This window comes from Python bivittatus, unplaced genomic scaffold (genome assembly GCF_059951505.1).
Source record: "Python bivittatus isolate LINGU-HERP-01145 unplaced genomic scaffold, Pbiv_v1 ctg000100_np1212, whole genome shotgun sequence".
NCBI classification, from domain to species: domain Eukaryota; kingdom Metazoa; phylum Chordata; class Lepidosauria; order Squamata; family Pythonidae; genus Python; species Python bivittatus.
The window spans coordinates 3,246,992-3,269,829 of NW_028277038.1; positions in this window are offsets into that span (position 1 = coordinate 3,246,992).

Genomic DNA, 22,838 nt, shown 5'->3' on the forward strand with positions numbered 1-22,838 from the left:
AAAAATAGCACTGACGTATATCCAAGTGTATTTAGAGTGTGTATCCAAAGACATAACCATTGGAGGATGGTGAAGCTTGAAAATTCATACGGCAGGCCTGGTCTCCTAAGATTCTGGATGTGATTTTGGAGATGATCCCCAAACTTTGTAATGTAGCAGATGTGGGTAAAACAGTACATAGTTTCCAAAGTATGAAAGTGGCCCTGGGAGGGGTGGGTGGGTGGGGTGGAGGAAGTTGAACAAGTAATAAAGGGAACCTCCTGATTTCTGGAGATAAATTTCAGTGAATGAATGCACTAACTCTCAAAATATGACAAGCATTTGCTAATTAGCAACAACGCAGCGGGGAACCCAAAGTGAAACATTAATGTGACTGGACTTTTGTCTTCTTGCTGTTTTTAAAGAATGTTTTAAAGCCATAAATAGAAACGCTGGTCTGTGTATCACAGCTTTACTGGGGCCTGCAGATTGATGAGATTTAATAGAGTACTGGCTCTATTAAAAGGCCAACCAAATCCTCCAGTGAACAAAACCCATCTTGGAAGCAGATACCACCACATTCAGAAAAGGGGAGAAGCCCCTCATCCACCCTCCATGGAACAGTAGTTTCATCTCCAGTCGATCACTTCTTGCAGAGCTTTTGAAGTGCAATTTAATTCAGTCTTGGATTAGAACGGAGGGTGGGGGGAACCGAAAGGGGGGAAAATGAGGTGGGTTTACCTAAAGATATTATAAGCAATTGGGGTACAATGGGAAACATGCCTGTTTCTTTCTCTACTTCCCATGCTAATGCAACTACAGTCTCCCCCATGGATCACTAGGTTGCATGATGAATTTTGTTGAGGTTTTCAGAGAAGCGAGAAGCTTCATTGCCCGTAGATGCTTTCAATATTCTTGGCCTCCTGGGATGTTTATGATTCTGAATCAATGTTCCCTGCCTCCCCTGCTTGCTTTCTTTTATTCACCGAAAACTAGAAATACAAATATCAAGATGGGTCCCTCTTGACTGTTACCGGTAGGACTGGGCTGACCCAATGAACTTTGAATTAACCTCACCCTTGAAAGGAAGTGCAGATTGGAGGGGCTAAAAGACAGCAGTGATCCACCATGGCAAAAGAGCTAACTGAATGGAGTCTGCTCACTGGGACAGTTTGGTTCAGAGAATCAGGAGAGAGTGATTTTCTTTTCCAAATTGAGGTCCTGCTCCAAATTATATTGATGCTCTGGACCTGTGTTTGTCAACCTCGGCAACTTTAAAGTTAAGATATGTGGGCTTCTTAACATCATTGGCCTCTCAACATCAACCAGTTGGGGAGCTCCATAATGGGAGGTGGAAAGTGATTGGCTCATGCTTATATCTGATGACTGAGGCCAGCAGCATGGTGGTCTCTGATGGCACGGTCTCAGCTTGAACAATGAGTAGTTTTCTCCTCTTTCTCTCCAAATCAATCTCACACCCTCAAAAAGATGGGGTGGTGAGAATGGATGCAATAACATGTCATGCCTATGAGAAGTCTTCCTATCTTGTTCCTGGTATGACACCAGAAATCACAGCTTCCCGCAGAGCCCGTTTTGGGTTCTGAGCACCCAAAGCAAAACAAGAGCCAGAAAGAGAAACAGAGAAACAGCCAGATCTCAAGAAATGCCATAATTTTTGCAGGCAGACTCAGGGGCCTCCAGAACCAACTGACTCCTCCCACATGGTTGTCTGGGCAAGGGTCATAGTGGAGCTTCAATTATGCTTCAATAAGATTTCCATCACCTCTTCTGCAAGGTGAAGTCAAGCTTCTCCACCACTTTGCCATAAAATGTCCAGGAAAGGCTGGAAGAAGCTTCTGCACATGTGCAATCCAGGGGCAGAAATCTCTTCCAGGCAATGGGAAGGCCAGAGAGAGACCTGGAGGAGTGGTGCGTAGTTCCTCAATGAAGGAAGTTGAGCATTGCTGCTTCTCAGGAGGACGTGAGATGTGGTTTGCGAAGTTCAATGGGATCACCTCACACAGGCCCCCTTAAATCAGAGAAAGAAGACCCCCCCCCCCAGCCATAGGATACTTGAAGGTCCCATAGTGAGGTCCTTCTCTCCTTGTCATAGGAGTTTCCTGGGGAAACTCATCTGAAATGCATGCAATTTCAGATCAGAGGGGAGATTGCTGTCACCGGCTTGACTTGTCCATGGAAACCAAGGGGGCACAGGGAATCTTGCAAGCCATTTTCACTGCAAAAATCAGGCCAGGCTAGGGGAGATACTGTGAGAATTCCACATGCATTTTCTCCCCTTACCACAATAAGAAAACAGGCAGTCTGGCAGAGTCCTGGTTTACTGACCTGTAAAATCCGAACCAGTTCATTGAGCAGGAGAGTTAAACAGAAAAACACCCTCCCCACCACCATTAGCACAAAAAGGGTAAAGGAAAATAGAAGAGAATTGCTTCAGGCCATTGGTTTTTATTTTTTTAATGTTTATCACTCCTAATGTTATGAAACAAAGCACTGGCCTCACTTTTCCTCTTTACTAATCCCTATTTCCTGCTGTCAAAATATCTTCCTCAAATAGATGAAAAAAAGAACACACAACCCCCCCCAACGCGCGCGCGCACACACACACACACACACTGTACTAGAATTGGTGTTGTGGTTGTTTAAAAATATTAGGCTTTGCTTCCTTGTTTTTTCCAATCAGCAAGGGGGATTTGCAAGCCAAAATGTGGAGAAAATAAGATAGCTGAGAAGAACCCTAGTTTAGAAATCTTAAAAGGGCAGGGAGGAAGAATAGTGTCATTCATATAATTTATGGCATTTTTATGCCACATTTCTTGCTCTGGTCATCCACCTTTTTGTTTCCTGCTCTGGACAGGCTATTCCATTAATAACCCTGTGAAATAAGCTTGCACAGAATAATTAGCCCATGATCAACGTGACCATGAATTGAATCCTTGTTGAGACAGTTTCACACATTCAGAGGATAAGTATGTTCTCAGTTATTTTGGAAGCCTATCATTCTCAGCGTGCCAGTTTTCCTTCTTCTTTACTACAAGCAGGGCCCAGTTGACAAATTTATTTGAAGAAATTAGGAATTTCATCAGATGAGGTCACCTTCCCCTTCATGTAAAGCCTCATTTCTGCTCTCTGAAATGTAGAGACCCAGGTCAGGAATAAACCTGGGATCACCAAGTTTAATTTGAAGTACTGCAAACTCAAATTCTTGCTTACACCTCCCCTCCCCCCAGAATTAAAATTCTTCACACTCAGATAATAATCCAATATGATGGAAAAACACCCTCAATTCACTTCCAAACTCTTACAGTTGGGAATTTCTGTGATGGATGAAGATCTAATTGGAGGAAATGAAGACCATCCGTTTCTCTAAGAGGACCAGATGAACTAGTGGAATGGGTTACATTAATTTTGGTCAGGAGAGCTGAACAGAAATAGGAAGTTTTGAAGGAGTTCCCTTTTGCAAATGCCGTTGAGAATTCACTTGATCTGCACCACCCATATTGGAATGTAGTTCTCACATTCATTTTTCATTTCTCTAAATGTTGGGTGCCATTTGCAATTCACAGTCTGCTTTTGAAGGCTGCATGACTTAGGACAAAAATCTGTCTGGGATGGGGGCAAGTCCCTTCGAAAATGTATTTAAACATGTGTAGATGTTTTCATCCAACCAAGCATCTCTTCATTTTTAAGAAATAGAATGGCAAGAAACAGAAATCAAATGGTCTAGCCATCTTTAAATGAAACCCCAGTGGCCACAGGCTGTCCACCCTATGGGAGAGCTGTTGGAGGCATGATGCCGACCTAACATGCAAACGAAACGATTTGAAGTCATCTCTCCATTTCAGAAATTGATTGCTAGTTGTCAAAAATGGCTGTTTCTCCTCTTTCCTTCCTACATTAAAATATATTCCAAGCCATTCATACTCCCAGTCTTTGCTAGCTTTCAGCCTGCAGGGAGGGCCGCACACAGAAATATAACTGCCCACCTGCATTCTGTAGTTCTGAGCTCCTCTTTATTCCTGGATAGGTGTTCAGGAAGCCAATGGTCCCATTGCAAATTTGACACATCATGAACAAGGGAATGTGATGTGCTTCAATTGCTGGAAGTTGCAAAATGCTTTATCTGAACTGTCTCTTCTTAACTGAAGTTGCTTCCAGGTTCTTGGGAAATGGAGGCATTTCCCATTTCCTCCAATCTATTTCTCCTCCCTCCTAATTGATCCTATCAACCGGAGGTGCCATGGATTAAATTTGGAGCTTTCTACAGAGGAAAGGTGTGTTATATTGCTGAATAGTTGGCTTCCTCCACCCCCCAAAATTAGCACCCTCCTTTGGGTTTGAACTTGAAAGGTGTGGCTTGAAGAGGGTCTTCTCCAAATCCTACCTGGGATGTTATGTGGCTCACCAGAAGAGACCTGCTCCAAAGGAGGAAACTAAAAATGGGAGAATTTTGACCAAGCCACTTGCTGTGTCCAACCAATATACACATAGACTAGTGATGGTAAACCTTTTGGGCTTGGTGTGTCAAAAATTCAGAAAATGCCTAACTTGACTCTGCTGGTGTGTCAACCCCCTCCCCCCCCAACAAAAGAGAAACAATTCTTTACATATTAATTTATTTTTAAAAGATACAGTCCGATCATGTGTGGTGCTATGTATTATATCAAGAAACATCAAATAATTAGAAAAATGAAATACGAGTAAAACAAACTCAGTTCCTTTGGTAAGACAAACAGGGAGAATAGTTGTTGTTGAGTGTTAGTGAATGCTGGCAAGTCACCCAAAATGTCTTGGTGTGTCACCTTTGACATGCGTGTCATAGGTTCACCATTACTGACATAGACACATCTTATGTTCTGAGCCAGAAAGTAAGTTTTTTTTTAGGAGATGAGTCAGAAGACATCTCAACCTTGCAAGCTGGATAAATGTTGTTCTTGATCCTCACTTTATGTTGGTCCATCGGTTGGTCAGTTGATTAGTAGACAGAACTACAAATCCTAAGCCAAAAACTTCCTAGACACAGACCCTCCCCACTACCCCCCAAATGAGGATAAGCCACAAGCGATCAAGTTGTCTGCCATAAAGACAGGAAAGCCATGTAACAGCTACAAGCAACGGCAAGGTCTTCAAAGAAAAGAAAGGTTTGCTCACTGCACAGGGCAAGCAAGGTGATCTGATCTGTCTGCAGGCTGCAGCAATCTTCTTGCAAGCAAAGTGGCTCCCTACGCTTCTCAAAGCCAGCTCTTCTGACCCATCACTCAGCTCTGGCAGCTGAGGTATTGGATTAACATCTATCAAGGCCACGCTTTCATCTAATATACTGGCTTGGCCATAAGGAGGACAACTTCCCATCAAAGTCCGCTTTTATTAGCAACGTGGGGCCTGAAAGCAAATGCTGCTCGGCGTGATCTCATTTTGTTGAGTCAGAGAAGGTCAAGAACATGAAATTAACTACCTCCATATATATATATATATATCAGGCAGTGAAGTCCATGGCTTCACCAGGTGGACAATTTCTCTACATTTCTCCAGGGGAAGGAGAACTTCTCTGACTATTTTGTCAAGGGTAGGTGTCCTCTCACATGGTTTTCCCTTGGATTGAATAGAAATATAGCAAACCAGGGAGGCTTCAGAGGGTTGGAGAGAGGAAAATAGTAGAGTGAGAACCTGGATGTTCATGCACAGTCCTTCCTTGGCTACCTCATCATTAAAGATGTGCAAAAACACTTCATTCCCCCTTGAAGTGTTTTTCCAGTGTTCTCCTTTTTAAGGAAAAAAAAAACCTTTGGAAAGTGCATTCTCAAATGGCATGAGACTTGGTATGGGGTGGGGGGGGAACCACACAAGATAATTTTTCAGTGCACTTCTATAATTGACCAATGCTAGTGGATGCTATAATAAAGAGGAACATAGGGTCCTGCATAATTGCAGTCAAGAATGGATGCAATGCAGTTAGCTTCCAACATATGATTCTTAACTGTCCAGCCTCCATTGCTGCATTCATTTTCAACTGGCTTTAGACCCAAGCCAAAATGAACGTGTCCAGCTCCAAGAGAGAAAGTTAGACCACCCTGAGTAGGTTTGACTCCAAAGTTTCGGATCTATGGTTTCAGCTTTTCTTGCTCCTTCCCTCTGCCTGCTCCCTTCTCCACTTTCATTAATGAGATTCTTCTGTCAAGTTGAGAATAAACTCATTTTGATTCATCCCATCACAAGAGGGACAAGGAGACTTTTGCTGACAGCCTAAATTCTAACCCATCTCTTCAAAACACAGAGGCATTCAGATGAGATATAAATAGACAGCAATAGCATCTCGCTTGTCAGGGGAACCGATTCTGATGACATATTTGGGAGACCCTTCATAATAGAAGACTCTTTCCTTTTTTACAAGTGGACACATCATCTGGGAAAACAAAATTAATAATCACCCATGGTTCAGGCAGAAGTGGAAGTGGGGTGATTCAGTTTGGTGGAGAGGACTTATAACCCAGTCGGTGGAAGAAAAGATGTGTTTTCTCACAATCTGCTGGTTCAAGGAAGCCAGAAATGTGAGCCTTCAATCCTGAAGAAAAAAAGAGGAAACTTTTCACAACTCACTGGCCTAGTTTATGTGAAGTCACAGGATGAGACCATTTAATTGGGTCTGGGGTAGGTTAAAGAGATGATTGGGGAGGTCAAACAAGATCTTTTTGGAGTAAGACTGCTTTGAAGGTTGGCATACTTATTGAGGTTCTTCATCACCTTCTATGGAAATGAGATGATCTCTAGAATTCCCTAATTTCTTGAAGGGACTGTCTGGATTTTAGTTTAGGATGGATCTTGACCACCAAAGTGCCTTGTGCCCAAACAGGAAATTGGAATCCTACCTCGGCTGAGACTCAGAGGAGAAAAAAAGAATTGGAAAAAACTTGCCATTTGTACTCTCCCACAATCCCACAATTCCCATTACTGCTGCAGTGGGCCAAACAGACCTTGGGCCACCAGTCCTCATGGTGGTCACATCCCACACAGGTAATTCAAAACTTCAACATCGGGGAGAGATTTGGAAAACTGATGGTATAGAATCATCCCAAAATTGTGCAATCTGTGATGATTCATCCTTGTTGTTTCTGGTAGCATATATCTCTTGAAAAAGAGATAATCTTTCCTAAACATGGAAGTTGTATTTTCTTAGGGAGAGATGATGGTATTGATGGAAGGAATCTGCATGTGTAATAGTAGGAAGAAGGAGAAAAATTAAGTATCTGCATCAAAAAACAAAGGTATATTCCAGTAAGAGCTCCATAAACTAACATTGACTCCACAAATTATATGCCAGCATTAAGCTTTTCTTCTTCTTTTTTGCCAGCCCAGAGTAATAAACTATAGAGTAGGAAGCACACATTATAATTACTATAACACAGTGATTAAACAGCAATTAGTAGTGGTCCATCCTGCTTTAGAAGCAGTGCTCTGAGGAATATACACTCTTTCCCACCACTTCAAGAAATTTAACATGATTCTCTGCTTCTTTGCACTTGTGGGTTTAATTAGCATCCTTGTCCCCTTCTGCTCTCTAGTTTCATTGTTTGCCTTCTAAAATCATTTATTTCTTGGTTTCATCTTTTTAATACTAGTCCATCAGCTAAAGGGTCTGGTCTACTGAGACATTGTCTTACACCCTCATTGCTGAAAACCTTCATAGGGGAATAAATGCAGAACAAATGGGAGCTGATGACCACGAAGGAAAATGTCAACGTTTCCCTGATTTCTACCTGACAAGGTAAATGCTATGATTTGCCCTAGAACACTACTGGTTGTCAGACAATACTTAGGGTGATCATGGTGTGTCTCAGGTGAGCATCTGTAAGAGTTGGTGCAGAAAGATTAAATTATTATGTGGCAGTAAATGCTTGAACAGAATGGTGGGGCAGGGTGTCTCCATGTGGCATCCTCTGAAGGTACAAGAGGCACTGATCATAGTGAAGTAACATGTGATGGGATGTGGGCTTGACTAGTGAAGGGGGAGGAGAATGCCAAACCCTTACAGAAAAGATATCTCAGTCCAAGGAAAGTAGGAAGCATGGGAAAGATATTCAAAACAACTCCGCCTTGATTGTGTTAGGTATAAGTTGAAGTAAAGAGAGGTATTGACAGCCTTTCAGTATTCTGCTACGATACCCTAACTGCATTAAAGAACATTTCCAGAATCCTAGGGATTCCTGTTTCTTGACCTAGCCTACCTCAAAGGGCTGACCTAAGAAGGAATGGTGCGTTAAGTTTCATTGAGTAAGATACATAGGATGCAATAAAATCAAAGGAGGTCAGTATGATGAAATGGGTCCTATCTGTCTTGGAAGTCATGCGATTCCTTGGAACATGTGCAAATTGCCCCCCTTCCCACTGTCCTAGGCAACCACTCAAAGCAAACAAGCTACAACTCAGCCATGGCACAATGTAATGGATCTTGAGTAGATGAGTAATGGAAGAGACTGTTTCATGTGAAGAGGAGTGCTTGATGATTTGCTTGTGACTTATTACAATCCCACTTGCAATTTATTTAAACCAAGACAGGGGAGGAAGGAGAGGGGGACAACTTTTCCAAGTAGTTCAATCACTGAACTTTTCCAATTTCCCTTTGGCTCTTTCAAAAGCCATTAGGGGAAGATGAAGAGGGATCTGTCTTCTTTGGTTGGCTCATCCATGCTGACTCTCAAGAAGAAGATACATCGAGGGCAGGGTGTGGTGCGACCCGTCTTTTGTTATATGTGATCCACATACATCAAAGTCTTGTTGTGGTGAATAGGGAGACATCATTCTGTGATTCTCAATTCTTTTCAGAAGAACTAGACCCCTGAACTGCATTAAAAACAGGTGGAAAACATTAAAACTTTGGGAAGTCTTGGATGGCAGACAAACTGGAATGGACTCAGAAAAGTGAAAGGGCGATGATGGGGTTGGAAGCTAAATTGTACAAGGAAAACTAAGTGAACTGGCTTCATTTAGCTTTGACAAGGCGGAAGAAGTTGAAGTATTCTTCAAGTGTCTGAAATGTTACTTTCAGAACAAGATCCAGGCCAACTGTCTATCACAGTGTTTCTCAACCTTGGCAACTTGAAGATTGTGGACTTCAACTTCCAGAATTCCCCAGTCAGCATGAAGTCCACACATCTTCAAGCTGCCAACGTTGAGAAACCGTGGTCTACCATATGATAGAACAACTTTCTTTGAGTGAGGACCGTTGGACTATGGTCCCTGTTCCTTATGGAGTTAATGAGGTCCCTTCATTGAATACGTTCATGCAGAAGCTGGACAGTCATAATTTGGGGATGCTGAATTTGGCTTCTTGCACTGAAGATGAGATTGTTATCCAGGTGGCCCCTCCCAGTCTGTGATTCAATTAATTTACTTTGTTATGAGACTCCGGTAGACTGGCTTTGATGCCATGCAGAATGATAACCCTTTGTTTTAGAAATGATTCATGATTATTAATGAGTAATAAATGAGATTAATTACGAACACTCTCTCCTCCTCTTCTTTCTTCTTTCTCTGCCTCCTCCAATTGTCAAGCCCTGAGTAGCAATTCTTTGTGGGTTGAAGGATTGCAACAATATTTGAACCTGCCAAAGGTTCATGATGAAAAATTAACAGTATTATCCTTGCCCACCCATCATTAAAGAAAATGTATAGCAGGATCATCACATGGGGAACATGTTCATGCTCATGAGCAAAGTATGATAACGCCTTTCTGTTGCTTGGGTTCCTCAGAATTGTGACAATGCCCATTGCTTTAAAGATAAGAATCTCCTATCCAGCCCTGTTAATCTTCCTAAATCATACCTTCTCTGCTTGCCACACAGCCATTGTTTCATGAATTTAGCTCTTTCAAAGAAATTAAACTTAAGAAGCATTTAAAGAATGATGACTGATGGAACTTTGGGGGGAAGCAGGACTAGGAGAATACAAAACACAGCAGCATGAAATGTTAAGCCATTTGGATATTCTCTCTCTCTCTCTTTATGTAAATGTTTCCATATTCAGGTATGGAGTTCTGCCCCACTGAAGAAAGTTTTCAAATCCTAAATTTCATTGTTTCTCTGGACTTCCTTTAGATTTTCCAGTGGGTATGTGTGCAAGAGAGTGTTTGTAAGAAGAGCTGAACCTTCAAATTTGGTTCAAACATGAAACTGAAGATGACATTGGGAGACAACCAGTGGGAATAATAACCTCTTCTCTTCTCTTCTCTTCTCTTCTCTTCTCTTCTCTTCTCTTCTCTTCTCTTCTCTTCTCTTCTCTTCTCTTCTCTTCTCTTCTCTTCTCTTCTCTTCTCTTCTCTTCTCTTCTCTTCTCTTCTCTTCTCTTCCCTTCCCTTCCCTTCCCTTCCCTTCCCTTCCCTTCCCTCTTCTCTTCTCTTCTCTTCTCTTCTCTTCTCTTCTCTTCTCTTCTCTTCTCTTCTCTTCTCTTCTCTTCCCTCCCCTCCCCTCCCCTCCCCTCCCCTCCCCTCCCCTCCCCCTCTCTCTCTCACACACACACACAGACACATATATATATACACAAGAACTTTAACTAATTTCACTTCTATCCTTCTGGCTTACCTGAACATTATTTGGATACTTTGGCTGAGTATTCATGATTATATTCATGCTTCCTTCAGATTTCATGTAGGTGTCAAAGATGTACAGAAATCTTCCAAGCAATGTAGGAAGCACTATCATTACCTAGAAAAACTTCAAGAGAAACTAAACAAGATGTTCTCCAAAAGAGAATCCCCCAAATTTTCCCTTGCACAATTTAAGCTAAATCCCTCTAGGTCTTCTCAGAGAAAACTCGACAGTTTTACTGAACTCTCCTGACCTTGATGTTCATCAGGATCTAAATTTCCTTCAAATATAGCTTTAAAACCAGTCTTTCTAACTTTGGCTATTCCATGCCAAGCTCCTGCTGAAATAACTTTTGCGAAGCTAATCATTATGCAGACTATCAAATATGAACAGTTGAATTGGTTGTAACTTTGGTGATATGCAACGCTGAAGGATTGTAGAGGAACTATCTTTGTCACTGTTCTTGAGTTAAACCCACGGTAGAATACACTCATGAAAAAGTGTATTTTTTACATGGGGTGAAAAGCAGCAGTCCTCTGTGCTATAACTATTTAATAAGCAGGCTAACTATATTAATGTGATGGTATGTGGGAAAGACCTTGGGAGATGGGGTGAAGAGACACTGCCTAGGGAATGGTCAGATAAAAGACTGCATAGCCCACAGCTAGATAGTGGGTGGGGCAAGAGAATCAGAACAGACCCTCCCTAGTTTCTCGGGCTGTAAAGGAGATGGGGGAGGATTGTACTTTCAGACTTGCAAGATTCTGTCAACGTAGCTTTACAATAAAGTAGAATTAGCTCCTCTGGTTGTGATTCCTACCTGCTTTACCCTGTGAGGCCGACAGCCTGTGAGCAGAATTAGTGAGAAGCTGAGCAATGGATGACAAGTAGACCATCCTTGGATTTCAGAACAGAGTGGGAGAAACCATTCTTGGAAGTCTGGCGAGTTGCCTCCATCAACCATCATCAAGAATCCTGATCTATATAACGTACACACATACCCTAGTGTTAAGCTGTCACTCAAATTTCCATGCCCATCCGGTCATCTTCTGAAAATGCGTATGCTTTTTTGTTTCCACTACTTAGATAGGGGATCTAAATTCCACTTTTTCTGTGGCTCTGATCCATTTCTTTTCCTTTGTTGAAAGCCAAGGAGCTGGCTGTCTCCCACAGAAGCTGTGGAGGTGGCAAGAGCAGAACAGAGCAGCAGTTTGAGTGCTCCCTGAACTTAATCCTTTTCTTTGCTTTGGGTTTAGAAGACATTGTTCTCAGTGTCTGTGCTGAGTGTCTCCAGCTGGCTGACAGCTACACAGGAACACAGCAAGAAGGATGGCTCTCTCTGCATCGAGAGCTGCCAAGGCTTTGTGTTTTGCACCACAGAGCAGAACAGTCCTCCAGGCCCCCAAACAATGAAGGCTACACTTTGAAAATTGCCAGTCAAAACTAGAAAGGAGGTGGGAAATGCATTCCAGTTAGGCTTCGGAGAGAGAAGGCTTGGAAGCAACTCATGTCAAAATTTCCCCAGCCATGTCACTAAAACCTACTGGGTGAAGAGCATCAATGCACCCATCTCTTGTGGCATTCTGTTAGGGAAGGGGCCTAGCATCATGGTAATACATTTGCTTTCCATTCTGAAAAGCCTGGGTTCTTTCCCCAACGTCCCTAGTAGGATTGGCTGGAAAGGCTCCTGCCTGAAATCTTGCAGAACATTGTTGACGGTGCTCAGCTAGAAGATACAATGAGTCCAGAACAAAGAAAGTGTCTTGTGTCCTGCAAAAACAAACAAGATGTCTATCTCTATGAAAAACATAAACAGTATTTCCCTTCAATAAGGGGCCTTTGTTCATAATGACGTCCTATTGGCATATAGTGCTTAGAGGGGCCATGGATGCTGTTGAATTTCGTATTTCCCCGTGTTAGGTCTTCTTAAAAGACCTCCAAAATGTCTTCTGTTCATATGCTTACTGGGGCATGGAGCAGAAAATTTGGGAAATGTTTCAGTTGAGCTCTTGAATTTTGCCTGAATTTTGTACATGAATGATCAGTCGAGTCTAATTTTGGGGGAAACCGGTCCTAGAAATATGAGGATTTAATGAGAGATGAAATAATTTGTAGTAGAAGACAATAGATAGATGTCTGATGGACACTATGATGATGTTAAAATGATCTCATAACATGCACAGCATCACTTCCTCCCCTTTGCCCCTCTGCACTCTAATGGAGATCTTCCTTAGGTTGGACTACAACCATCTCACTTCCAGAAATTATGGGGTCCCTTTCACTTTCTTCTTTATTCATTAAAAGTCATTTCCATACTATTTATAAAACAATGTGTGTGGTGTTAGCTAAGGTCTTGTTAGGAAAAAAAAAATAAAGTACATTTCCATCTATCTTCAGATTCAATTCTGTTACTCAGAAGGAAACAACCAGGTGATATTTGATTGCTGCTGATTTTCAATGGAGGCTACCATTCTTGTTCAAATTTGTTATGTATCTGAAATTGTGCTTTCTTCTTAGGACTCATGGAATCCTAAAGAAATCAGCTAAAAAAAAAGGCTGATATGATTTGCTTTACAATGTGAGAAGGACACCCTTTGCATAACCATGTTTTTTCTATATGTTCATATCTTAGTTAGGATCATCTTCAAAGGTTCTTCTCTGGATTTCTTCTCACATTGATGCATTATTGGGAAAAGGATTTTCCAGTAGTGCCCCAGTCAGAATTAGAATCCTCTTCTCAAAATGGCACTCCTGGTTTATATATTATTGGGGTTTTTTTCCTGCTGTAGGTGAATGTATGATTATTTTCTCAGTTCTGTTAATGCTAACCTTCTGCTATGCTTCAGTGGAGACTTTTAATTAACCTTATTCCTCCTTTTTAATTTCTGCTGTCTAGAAACTGTTGCAATTGTCCAGTTAATGTGTGCTTTTAAAATGCTGTTTTTAGGATTTATTTTATGTTGGTGCTGTTATCGTAATCTTTTTCAAGAACTACTTTTTCTACTAGCATTTTGCTTTAAGGGTAGTGTGTGTGTTCTTTAAAAAGCAAGTCATAAATATGGGTTCATTAAAAAATACTGATTTTTTTAAAAAGCGTTCTTTTCTTTTGCAGAAATGAAATTAGCTGAAGACTGTGGCAGGTAGGGAAGATTTCTCCATGGTTGGTGTCCTCGTTCATAACCTTCCTTGACATAATTCTCAAGGAAGTCAGGCAGGCAGCCATTAACTGAACCCAACACGAGCACAATTGCAATCATGATCATCTATGGGTGATAAAAAAAAAAAACCCTGAGGGAATATTTTATAAGGGTGACAGCGGGAGGTAATTTCCCCACAGTTGGGCTGAGATAAAAGCCAATGATGAAGATGATACATTTCTCCAAAGTTTTGAAGTATGAACAAAGTTAACATAAATCACCCCACGAGTTGCAGTGTTTGGCTCTATGGCAGCTTTATTGCTTCGATTTAGTTACTGTTGCCACCACAACCTCCCCAAAGGAATACAAAGATACAATCCTCAATACACAAACTAACACACCAACAAACCACCATTGTGCTTCTCCTTGGATCCAGCAGGCTTTGGGGAGGGGACTAGTGCATCTTCAGCCTAATGGTTTGGTCAGACATAATTATGTAGCTCCAGGAACATTGTGAAAGCGATCTTCATGTTCTATAGAGTTTGCTGACTCTTTCCCTGCAAGCTTTTGATTTTAGGAACTCTGTACAGGAGTTTTATTGGTTGAGGGATGAATTCCACTGATTTCAAGGACAAGAGAACATCCTTATTCCAAAATTTCTAGTTGTCTTGTCTTAGAACCCTGTTTGAAATTCTCTTCTGGAGTATAATGTAAACTGGTGTGGGCTACAGGTGGGAATGTCCTCCTGGATAGTTTGAAAGTGAGGACTACGAAACTAAGGAAGATGGAAGTTTCCTTCCTTTGTAAATAGGGACTAAGACTTCACTGTCTTCTGGGGCTCTCAATCCATAGAAGCATCCACTTCAGTTGCTATTTCAGAGAAGAATGTCTAGCAAGCCTTCTGTTATTTCTACCTCTGGAGTTCTTGGGATTCTATATCAAAGGTTGGTGTGAAAACTCAGGGTGCCAGAGCAACTCAGCTAGGATCTGGTGATTGAACAGAGGGGACCAATAGGATTCTGCCAAATTGTGTAAAGCGTTGACTTCTCATTCAGAGGACCTACTGTTCACATTCAGATTGTCTTCTTTTCTTGCTGGATGACCTTCTCTCTTGCATGGTGGAGAAGCCACCAAGAAAACAATGGTGATTACTGGATAAATGGTAGAAAGTAAAGTGCAAACTTCAGCGCGCCCCAGAATGAAAATTGGTAGAGGGCAAGAAACTCTCCATTCTTTATTGGATTAGTCTGGGAATTAAAGCTCAGGCAGTAATATTTTGATTTGCTGTTGCTGGAATGAAAAGATATGCCAAGGGAACCTTCCACAGATATACTGTTCTTTCATCCAAGAATGCCAGAAGGGTTTGCTACTCTAAGACAGAGAATTAATATCCTACATATATAGGAAAAGAAACGGGAGCTCGGATATGAACTGGAGACATTTTGGCCTCAGAACAATAACTTCCCTGGTTGAGTTAAATGCATTTTGACTCAGCCAATGCTGAGTTTCTATTGACAGCAGATAATCACATCCTACATTACAAAGTGATTATAGGTGTGGATGTTGAGCTGGGACCACAGCCATTTCAGAAGGTGGGCTTACATAATTGCCACATCGTTGGCTGCTTACTGACTTTTAATTTTTTTTTAAATAATCTGAAGACATAGCAAGTTCTCCCAGTTGGAATCAAGATGGCTTCATATTTACTTGAGCTGACAGTAACGCATTGACAACAAACTGCCTCTGACAGCAGAGTGCATTGAGAAAAGGTGGCAAAATTTGTTCAATCCCCTTTACATATAGAAGGAGAATTTCATTCTGAAGGCCCCACCTAGACTAAAACCACTAGCACATTGTTGAAGATCCAGCTAGCGTAGCACAGTGGGAATTTCATCTCCTCATTGGGGCAAGATGACCTAACATTTCCAGGTGAGAATTACGCCTCCTTACATGTAACGTGCACCCTCGATTAGACACGGTTTAAAACATTTAAACCCTCAACCCTCTTCTGGAAAAGTCAAAAACATAATTGCATGATTATTACTATTATCTGAAGGCCAGTGATGTTATTTGGGTCAGTTACTCTTTCGTAGCTAACCTACCTCGCAGGATAATGATTGTGGAAAAGTATGAAAAAATATTTTTTTAATAGTTGTACGCCACCCAGAGTCACCTTGTGTGAGATGGGAGGCTATATAAATATGAGAAATAAATAAATAAATAAAATAAATGAGAAGGGAGCGCTGTCTATGCTGTCTTGAGTGCCACTGAGGATGACAATAATAAATATTTTGGTGTTCCTCCAAAATATCTGGTAGAGTCTTAAAATTGCTGTGTTGCGGTTAATCATGGAAAATGACACCAAGCAGCAAAGCACACAGACAAGAAAGGTCAAATTATAATTATGTATCACACCATAGGTTTACTCTTCCCCTTGAAAGATGCTTGCAGAAGCCCACGAGTACACCTGGGCATTAATTATGAATTGTCCATGAATTGAATCGTGCAACACCTTCTTGATATTTTGAATTTTTTCCTTTTATGTTTCCTCATCCATGACTAGGCTCCTCAGTACTGGCATTTTTACAACTAAAATGTAAAAGAATCTTTCAAGTAGGGCATCTATCATCTTCCCTTCCCACCTTTACTCTTTCACGACACATACGAAAAGCCACTTATCATAGTTGTTACAGTGTCATAGATTGTAAAAATATTTCAATTTATTGTGTATGTAATTTCTTATGAAGGATTTTGAGTACAGTAATGGACACTAATACAAACTAAACTTAGAAAGAAAGTGAGGCTTGCCAACTTTGTGTCCTTTAAAAGGCTCCGCCGTGGTTGTGAACAAGATGGATGATCACTTGGTCTCCCAGCGCTCAGACCTGTGGAAGACAACTTTTCTGTGGTTTCCTTGCAAGAAGCAGTCATCCGGAGCACATGTGGGCAATCTCTGGTCCTCTCCTTAACAGGAGAGGTTCCAAAGGACCAGTCTACTGTAATAGTATGTGAGAAAGAACTTGGGAGACTGGGCCAAGAGACACTGCCTAGGGAATGGTCAGATAAGAGAGGACATAGCCCTCAGCTGGATAGTGGCCGGGGCAAGCGGCTCAGAAGGGACCTTCCCTAGTTTCTGGAGCTGTAAAGGATATGGGGGAGAATTATACTTTCAGACTTGCAAGATTCTGTCAATGTAGCTTTACAATAAAGTAGAATTAGCTCATCTGGTCATGTTTCCTGTCTGGGCTATTTAGTAAAGCTGACATCTACTCACTGGCTCTTTGGTCTTTGCTGCAGTCTTTGGCTCCACTCTTGTGGAGACATCTTCAGTTTGCCAATGGTCCTCCATTTCGGACTTGCTCTGATATGCATTGACCCTGCAGATATGTTTTTACTGTGTGAAAATGGACTCTTTGTGTGACTATATAGTAGACAAAGGAAACTTCAAGTGAACTTGGTGGTTCCTTCCCTCTAACATGCTTGCTCTGATGTTTGTAGACCAATGACCACCATATATTTTGGCTTTGTCCACTTTAATGAAGCTCAACAGGAAGGCATGCTAGCAGCTCCTTGGTGACACTGTTGAACTTCACCCTTGGATTTATGGAAGAGATTTTGCCCTGAAATATGCCCACTGGGTTCCCATTTGTACTCAAGGTTTATACTTCTGTTGAGGAGTTTCTCCATCAGTCTCTTTCCATAAATTGTGAAAAACAATGTGTTAAGGGTGCTCTCAAAATGTTTTGCTGGGAGGCCTCAGTAAATCAGCACATTCATGTGCTGGAGAAAAGAGGGGTAGCAAACCTCCTCCCTCATCAGAATTCATGAGTACCTGTTCTTAATATTGAAAATGACCATCCCCTTTCTCATATTTGCCACCTGGAGTCATTTAAAAAATAATCATCAGATGATGAGAGAAGGAAGTTACATATTTTTTTTTGCTTAAAAAAAAGCCAAACTCTCATTTTTCATATTAAATGAAAAGTCAATAGTTTTAATTGGATTTTTTATTATTATTTTGAAAAGGCTCCTTTTTCTTATTGAACCCTTCCTTTTCTATTTGCTTTTGCAGAATTCTAGCCCCCGCAGCATTTTCTGCAGGTGGAGCTAAAATTGTAATGTAATGGCAAGCAATGTCTTCCTTATATTTGCTCTTGATCAAAACCTCATGGTTCTCATAATTGCTTACCCCTCCTTCCCCTTGTTTTTCTCCTTCCACCCTGGGGGAATCTTAACTCCTGAGAGCATCATTTTATCTGTCAGAAGGAGTTTTCATCTAGTGCAGCAAAAATGGAATTTTTTAAATGCTCTTTTTCAATTCAACTAAGGAGGAGAGAGAAGAGGCAGTGGTTGGTCTTACCTGCAAGAAATGAAGAGGGTGGACATTGTCATTCCATGGTTTGGTCTCTAGGTGGCAGCAAACTTAGTTCAGTCTAGGCGTATCCTGTTGTGAGAAGATAAGGTTCCCCAGTTGCTTCCTTACCTGTTGACTGGCTGAACCTTCCATAACATGATTTTAAAATTCAATTATCTGATGAATTATTCACCCCAATATTTATGGAAATGGGTAAATTCTAGCTCATTAGCCCTCCCTGGCCTGGGTGTTCTCTCCTTTTCATCTTTTCAAAGATGAAAAGGAAAGAACTTGATTGTCAGAGAGGCCAGTATGGATGATCTGGAAGCAATATGGCTATTGTGTAGATGTTAGACCAAAGTGTTTCTATTTTGCCTGATAGTTAATAGATTTCACTAACTGAAGTTAGCACATTTAAACATAGTTTTAAACAGGTTTTATACGGCATTTTCTTTAATTGGATTTAGGGTTTAGATAATGCTCTGAAATCTTAAATTGTCCCTCGTCCATCCCTCAATGCAGGTTTCTTCCCCCAAAATGGCTTAATTCCCTGCTCCAAAAGTTTTCCTCCAGCAGCAAGGATTTGAGGAGGAAAGAATGGTGCAACAAAGTTTAATCCATTCTGATTTGGGTGAAGAAGCTAGCAAAGTTTCCAAACCATCTGCTGTTGTTGAGGGAGCACAACATGCATGGCGATGAGAGAAAAATCTGGCAAAGTTTGATGCTTGAGGCGCAGTTTGCCTGAGGCAGATGAAAGAACAACACTGTAGCCTCCAGGAGAAGCCACAAAGCCATTTAACAGTGGAAATGGCCAGAGTGGGATTCTGCTTGTCCTTATTTTGTTCAGCTGTACAAAGGACCTTTCAGTCCAACCATCTCGTCTCCTTGGGCCGAGGCCCACGAGCAAAAGAGAACAGGAGTCTTTCTTGAGCTTTCAAAAGAGACTTGGCTGGAGCAAGAATTTTAGAAGAAGCTCAGAAGCTTGCTTTTTTTCTTTCTCCCTCTGAAGACTCTTGTCTGGCCACTATTGATAATGGAGGTCCTGGCATGGCACCATTCAAGCCGTTTGGACATCTCCATTCCTTGTTTTCTCCCCCCTCCCCAAATTCCTTTGATGGCTTGTAGAGAGCAAGGTTCCTTTTTGTTTAAGCTTTACACAAGCCTTGTAAAAGTGCAAGTGAGTGCTGTGTCATGTTTAGCCACATGCGAGCTTTGCATCTTCAGGAAGGGATGGGTGTGTATATTAAGAATTGCTCATCTTATTTGGATAGCACAGCTTCCCCCCCCCCCATTTTAAAAGGAAAAAAAAGTGGAGGGGTGTGTCTGGGAATGTTACAGAAAAATAGCAGCAATAGCAGCGAGTAGCATTACCAAAATTTATGGAGGAGGAAAAGTTGAATATTCAAAGCATCTAGATGTCATGTCATAAAAAAGGAGCAGAGTCTTCCAAAATTGCTAGTTTCCATCACCCACTCACTACCACCACCCACAAAAATGATAAAATAAAATAAAGTAATAAAATAATAACATAACAACATAAAATAAAATGAAATGCAATAAAATAGGAGGATATTTGATACAGCTCTAAACACCCACTTGTGTTTGGTGAGCAACTTCTGAAGGCAGCAGAGCTCTTTGACAATTAAGAGCAAGTATCTGCCAAATGTTACATGAGAAGACTTCCAACACATCAGCTGGACAGATGTTCCTATTCATTAACTTGGAATGGGGGATTTCAATAGCCACATGCAGGCTGGAGCTTGGTGTTCAAAGCCTGTGCAACAGGCCCAAAGCAGAGTAGAGCAGTAAAGGATGTAAGGATCAAATGCAACCAGAAAGTCAACAGGGAAGAAAGCCTTGGACTTTACATGGAGACCTGAAGCAACTGAAAGGAGGTGGCATGTATTACAAATAAAACAGATGACATGGTTTGGGCTCAGCTCATGGACAACTTTGGAGGTCCTGCTTTCTTTTGGTGCTCCATGTTATGGGCAAGAGGATGCGTGAAAACTTGATGGGGGAGGGAGAGGGGGAGGGGGAGGGGAGCCTTGCTTTCCCTTTGCGGAAAATTTGGCCAGCAGTTTTCTGGCTTCCCCCTGAGATGTATTTACAGGAGAAGATTTGGTCCTCAGTGACTCCTGATGTCCAGCAACAGGCTAGGCTCCAGCTTAGATGTGTGGCTGTCATGTGTGTCACAAGACCTCTTCCTCCTCCTTCTCCCTGGGCTTGTCTTTGCCATTGGATCAGGGAATTTCCATGTCCCTTCTTAAGGCTCATTTTCGTTTCCCAGAATGCCCAGCAGGATCCACTGGCTGGTACCTTCAACAGCATCCTCAGAAAATAAAAATGGCAGTGTCTCCAGCCTAAGCCTTTTTGGAAAAGTGTTCACCTGCCCAGAAAAACAGCAACAACATGTCCCCCCAAATTAGGCTGGCTTGTTCCAAGTTAAAGAGGTGGTGGGAAGCACTTTGTGATAGGGCAGGCCCATCATGTCTATCCTTGTAGGCCCAGGCCAATTTTCCCAAGGCAGCCATCTTCTGTGAGCCCCTTCCCCTGAAGACATCCTCACTCCTGCTATAGACTTTTACCCTTGCATTAAAGACCCCCCCCCCACTTCTACTACTCTTAAGACATATTCTGACATTTACAATTCAAGCTGGGTGAAATTTGTCAGGAGAGAAATGTCATTTGGGGAAATGTCAAACCCCCCTTCCATGGGTAGACGAAAAGTTAACGACCTAGCCAAAAAAGGAAAAGAACAAGAAGAAGAAAAATCCATTCTAAAGAGGATAGGAAAAGACTACAATATGCAAATACCTTAACCATGCATTCAACCGTATAATCAAATGGTTTTCCTTATCACTCCCTCTTTTCCCAGAACCCTTTCAATGGACCTTTTGAAGTCTTCCACTGAATTCAAAATTTCCCACGTTGTAGTTCAGGGCTGCAGAAGTTGTGGGCATCTGCAGAAAGCCCACCAGTGTGGCCCTTGACTTGATGAACGCTGTGTACTCCTGTGTTGGTTCCAACCACATGAGCCAGTTCCTTCCTTGGCAGGGTCCCACCATTTGAGCGATGCCAATGAAACAGAATTGAGTACCACTTTGTTTTATGGCAATCAACAGAGGCTAAAGCACCTGTTTCATTTTTAACTCAAGGCAATTAATATCATGATGACCAGTTAAAGTAGATGGCAATCCATAAAGCTCAAGTCAATGAGAAAGCATCCAATTGGATGCCTGGACCATTGATAAGCGGGACCTCTCTTTGTATAATACCATCAATGTGTCCTTCCTAATGATGAATTAATCTAAGCACCCTTTAATGCACCAATTTTGGTTGAAAGAAGGCAGAGAACCAGTCAAGATTTGCCAACTAGATGCTCCTTGGAGTAACTCCAGGGACTTTCTAGCAGAGGTTTGGTGAGCTGAAAATGGAAGCTTGGTGTAGTTGAAGTCAGAGAGCCGGTTGGAGATGATGGATTTGCATAATCTCCAACACAACACAACACAAGGATTTGCAATGGTTTTATTTATGCTTTGTTTTAAGCTGGGATGATCAAACCCTTGGAAGGAATCTATGCAAGGCCATGGCTTGTATGCATCATGGTTTGTGGAAGAAGCCAGAATCAGAATCAAAGTCATAATTGTTTGACTAATTCCAATTTATTTACCTTCCTTCAAAAAGTTTCCCTTGTCTTGTATCTCTGTGAACCTTTGAAAATTTTGGCCAAGCATAAAAACAACACAGACAGACACCAGAGAACTCCAAACATACTTTGGGGCTCCACACCACAATCTGGAACTCACCGTTTCAGATGCTAAAAAAAACCACGTTCCTTCAAATCAGATAGTGGCGTGAACGTAGTTCTGGGTTTGCAGCTCAGGAGAGGACAGTGAGGGAGGCATTCGCTGTCTCATAATCTTGTCTTCTTGCAGAAGAGGGATGAGAAAAATGGAATTATGATTAGCAATTAGTATAATAAAGTTGTTGGAGGGGCTCTTGATCTCTCAGGTATATTTTTAACCTAGCTAGAAGGAACAACTATTGATGGATGTGGTTCTGATGGTGAGGAACCAAATAGCTGCTGTTCCCAAATGAACGTAAGTGGGGGGACCTGGTGGGCTCACCTTTTTGAGATGGAATGGAATCCATCAGCTTGCAGTTCTCGGTCCATGCCCAGGAGACGAGGCGAGCTGTCATTTGTTTTGGATCTACACTTGGTCATTTTATGGATGGTTTCCCTGGAAACAACATTTTTGACATTCGATATATTAAAGGCATTTCTCTTGTCTGATTGCCACTGTTCCTGAAAACTGGGGGGACAAACACATTGCTTCCATAAAAGACTGAAGCTTTGCTGACAGCACAGCTCCGAGCCAGAGATGCAGAAACAAGGAAAATTGCTGAAGTGGCAGAAAAAAAAAAAAAAATTGCAGCTTTGCTTCATTTAGAAAGGATGGCGATGGCTGGGGAGCCCAGCAGAATTTGCAAAACTTAGGGACAACTGTGCAACCATCACGAACATCTTCCTATCTGTTCCTTCTTTGAATGTTGCTTTATTTGCCCACCTGGCTAGGGGGAGGAGACAAATTTCCTCCTTTTGCAGGGCTGAAAAACCAAAGACATGGGGACAATTCAAAGTAATTGGTGTACACAGGTTGGTTGTGGTTCCACAACCTGTTGGAACAACTCTGGTGCTGTATTGGTGCAACCTACCAAGTATAGTTAGTTTATTCTTTTTTTTAAAAGAATTCTTTGTGTGTATGT